General features: G+C 40.3%; 1 non-coding gene across 1 annotated transcript; it reads right to left on the bottom strand.

Moving 5' to 3' along the window:
* Positions 1-1362: 1362 nt before the first annotated feature.
* LOC112994851 (U1 spliceosomal RNA) lies at positions 1363-1529 on the bottom strand. Its single transcript, XR_003262039.1, has one exon. It is a non-coding gene; the product is annotated as a U1 spliceosomal RNA (small nuclear RNA).
* Between the last annotated feature and the right edge of the window lie 3109 nt (positions 1530-4638).

Genomic DNA, 4638 nt, shown 5'->3' on the forward strand with positions numbered 1-4638 from the left:
TGATGTATTTGAAGAGGCCTTTCTTGCTGTCCTTGACATCCCTTGCCAGATTTAACTTCAAATGGGCCTTGGCCTTCCTTGTTGCATCCCTACATCTTCTGACAACATTCCTGTATTCCTCCCAAGTGGCCTGTCCCTCCTTCCACCTTCTGTACACTTCCTGCTTATGTCTGAGTTTTGCCAGGAGCTCCTTATTCATCTATGCAGGTCTCCTACCCCCTCTGCCTCACTTCTTGCTCATAGGGATGCACCTTTCTTGAGCTTGGAGGAAGAGATCCTTGAATATTAACCAGCTCTCTTGGACCCTTCTTCCTTCCAGGGCCCTATCCCATGGGATTCTTACAAGAAGATCCCTGAAGAAGCTGAAGTTAGCTCTCCTGAAGTCCAGGGTTGTGATCCTACTTATTGCCCTGCTTCCTCCTCGCAGGATCCTGACCTGCACCATCTCATGATCGCTGCAGCCAAGGCTGCCCCCAACCTTCACATCTCCAGCCAGTCCTCCCTTGTTTGTTAGTACAAGGTCCAGCAGCACACCTCTCCTCATTGGCTCCTCCATCACCTGTGTCAGAAAGTTGTTATCACTGCGCTTCAGGAAGCTCCTGGATTGCTTGTGCCTTGCTCTGTTGTTTCTCCAGCAGATAGCAGGGTGGTTAAAGTCCCCCATGAGAACCAGGGCCTGTGATTGTGAGGCTCCTTCCAGCTCTCTGCAGAAGGCCTCATCTACTTCCTGATCAGGTGGCCTGTAGCAAACACCTACAACAGTGTCACACATGTTAGTCCCCCCTTTAATCCTTACCCATAAGCTCTTGACCCGCTCATCATCCACCCTAGGCAGAGCTCCATACATTCCAGTTGTTCTCTCACATAAAGGGCAACTCCCCCACCTCGCCTTCCTGGCCTGTGCTTCCTAAAAAACATGTAGCCATCCATGACAATGTTTCAGTCATGCGAGCTACCCCACCATGTTTCTGTAATTGCAGGGAGATCATAGCCCTGCGACCGCACACAGAGCTCTAATTCTTCCTGTTTGTTCCTTGTGCTGCATACCTTTGTGTACAGGCACTTCAGGCACTTCAGAGAGGTATTCGAGCATGCTGATCTCCCAGGAGGGGTGCAAGGGGATTCCCCATAGTCTTGTCTTGTGGGTACTTCCTTAGCTGCATGCAATTGCTGGAGGTATCCCTACTTAAGCCCTATTTTGCTGACTGCATGGTCCCTGTAACTCTCCCCTTCCCCTGTCTTGCCTAGTTTAAAGCCCTCCCCACCACACTGGCCAGCCTGTTGGCAAAGATGTGTGTGCCCCATCTAGTGAGGTGGATGCCATCTCTCCCAATCAGTTGTCGATCTTCAAGGAGGGTCCCAAAAAGGTAAAAATAATGAATGCCATCCCCCACTACCACAAATTATGCAGCCATGTTTCCTGCATCTGGGGAAACTGCAGGGGTCAGCACACCCAGAGAGCAAAGGATGAGCCTCACCCTGGGAAAGCCACCTGTCTGATCATGGTACCTCCCCTGCCAAGTAAGTACCACGTAAGTGGTGGACGGAAGAACAGGTAGAAAATCTATCGTATGATGATATGTTGATATTCAGACCAAACATCATAAAGGTATGGTCTTCTCTCTGGCTTGGCTTTCTAGTAAGCATGAATTTGAACCTATCTCTCTGTACTCTCTGGGTACTACAAATTAGTCCCAGCTACTGATCTGGCCAAAGGCAGCTCAGATGGGCTATTGCAGAGCAAAAATCCTGTTTAACAGTGGGAACAGGATTCTCGCTGTAATCAGCATCTTCGAGAAATTTACCTGAGAAACTCATAACAAAACTCTATTGAGCATTTATGAATTGTGACTTTTTTTGAAGGTTGACCAATATTTTGAAAGTGTGCCAAATTAAAATTTTTTTTCAGGGACAGTTTTGTTTTTCAGATGACAGTTATGTCATATCACTGTATAAAGCCATCCTCCAGCTCAAATTTCACAGTGTTCCAAACAGACATGTCTCAAAGAAAAAGTCATAAAGATTTATTAATGTGGTCAAAACAAAATGCTGTCCTTTTGTCCTATTCTTAGAAATGCTTGAATGGTTCTGGATGAAATCAAAATAAAATAGGTAGACACAAATATGGAAAATTTCGGGTCAAGTTGTACAGTCTGACAAAATTAAAAATCAAGTAGGAGTACGAGCTTATATTATGCTTTAATCACCTTTTCATTTATAATATGCATAGTTATATCATCTCATAATTCTGTCCTCTTCCACCCATTAAATTCCATTCTTGCCTGTGTTTCTTAGGGTCTGTTAGACATAGAATATGAAGCAGTGTTGGTTCCAGTCACTCATTTTTCATTATCCCTTAGAAACTGAAAGTTGTTCCCAAAGAAGAATGAAGGTCAAATTGTTTAATTAAAAGATTTTTTTTTTAAATAGGGATGGAAACTGAGAACAGTCTGCAAGACATATTGAGCTCCAAAGAGTTTCAGTTTAATCTAGTTTAGATTTAATTTAGTTTTAATTGCCCTGAATACCAAACTTATCTTAGAAGTCTAGAAAGTACTTTGTTTTTCTTCTTGTCTGCTTTAGTTTCCTGTCATTACATTTCTTTAGCTCTCTTTAATCAAATAAATCTCATGTGTGCCATCTCTAGCTCAGGTCTCTGTATTCTTCTCTCTCTCATTTAATTTATTTGTTTGGAGATTGTGATTCTTTTTAATGCCAAAGATATGGCACAATATTTGTCATTTCAGTCAAACTGAAAAGACAGTATCAGAATTTGAGCAATGTATTGTTGGATCAAACACGCTACTTGGGAAGAAATGTGTAGTATCTGTTCTTCCTATGCTAACAGTTGTTTCTGTCCCTTATAGTTTCTAACAGCTTCTTCTCCAACTCTGCCTGAAACCATTTATGACTAAATTTTTGAAAAAAGCATTTCAAATATCTCTTAACTTTGTCTCACACCGTAATCAGCCTAAAATCTCAGGCTGCCAAAGTTTTAGTTTGCATGTCAATTGCTCTTTACTAGTATAGTAGAAAAAATCTAGCTCAGTTTCTACAGCAACAGGAGTATGTTTTTAATAGTTTTCTCTTGTTATGTGAGCCACTGGTTATAACGTTTATTTTAATATAATATGTGAATAAGGCCTTAGTATTCTATATGTTTGTTTATAAATAGCTTCCTAGCTAAGCACTTACAATTCTTTGATAAAAAATGGAGGACAATATACATGGCCAGCAATACAGCTAATTTTTGTTTCTCTGGTAGTACAAAGATTTTTTTTACCTCTGAGCTGAAGGGCTGTGTGCCTACTGTTGGAATTTTTTTCAGATGGTTCGGTAAAACATCTTACCTTTTTCTTGCCCTCTTTCTGCAGGGGAGTTTTAAGAAGGATAAAGCAAACTAAAAAATGTACACCATGTCATCCTTTGTAAAGGGGTGATGTATCAGTGGTGCTTTAACATGGAGTTTTTTGGTAATAAGAAGATGAAAGAAAGACAGGTGCTTGATGAAACAGCTAATGAAAAAGAATGATGCTGATAAAGCTGGTCCTGCATGTCCTATTGATAGATAGTTTTATCTGTTTCAGGTAAGCTATATTGCAAGTAATAAATAGTGACAAACTGTGGCAGCCACCTAAACACAAGGGTTTAGAAATCACCATGCTTTTGGTTAACCTTAACAGAGCAATACTTGCTTGATTTTGACAGAGCCGCATTAAGGGTGAAAAAAAATCTTTCTAGGAAGCTCACGTTTATTTGATGAAAGTTTTCATAAGACAGGATATTTAAATTCTGATTTTAGTAAATGGAGTTGAAAATTAGATATTTTTCCAGCATTGCTGTTGTTCTTAAAATCTAACCATTGCAATGGTGGATTGAAATGATGGGAAAAATTGGATGAATATGTTTTTTTCCTTATGATTAATGAAGAAAAATGGAATAAAAATTATCTGCAGTACAGCAAAGTAATTTTGCAAAAAAGCCTCCTATCTGCAGGGTTTTCCTTGCTTTCCCTTGTTTTTCTTCCAATTTTCCTCAGATTTTTTTTTCCTAACTGGATGAAACAAATACTTAAAAAATACAGGGAAATCAGCACAAATCCCAAAATAAACCCAGACACATGCTGTTGTTCTTAAGAAAAATCCTCAAACAATCAATGACACATTAGACCAGCAGAAAACTCTGCCCCAGATTTTATCTCTTAGGCATATCATGCGATATAAAGTGAAAATCTGTGGAAAATATGGATGTGTGGTATTTTACCTCTGTGCTTTGTATGCTTGGTTATTTGGATGCTGGGCATGTTAGAGTCACTGTTTTTTTCTGGTACTGTCCAAGTTTCTGGTCCTGGATGTGTTGTTATAATGGTAGAAATCTTTCTAGGTGATCCATGTGTAGCTTGAAAAGTGGGTGGTTTGACTGGAAAGGGAGACAGAAGCAGGGGCATTTCTGTGACTCTTGCCATATTGGGCCTCCTTTGGAGCCATGGCCGTAAGTAAAGGTGCTTTTCCTGGGAGAATACTCAGGCAAAATTCTGTTCTGGAAAATCCTAGGGCATTCAGATAACAACGAAGATGTGGAAAAAAACAATAATAAAGTACCCTTGGGCAATTTCGGTGACAGGGATGGCTGATGAAA

This window comes from Dromaius novaehollandiae, chromosome 1 (genome assembly GCF_036370855.1).
Source record: "Dromaius novaehollandiae isolate bDroNov1 chromosome 1, bDroNov1.hap1, whole genome shotgun sequence".
Lineage (NCBI taxonomy): Eukaryota > Metazoa > Chordata > Aves > Casuariiformes > Dromaiidae > Dromaius > Dromaius novaehollandiae.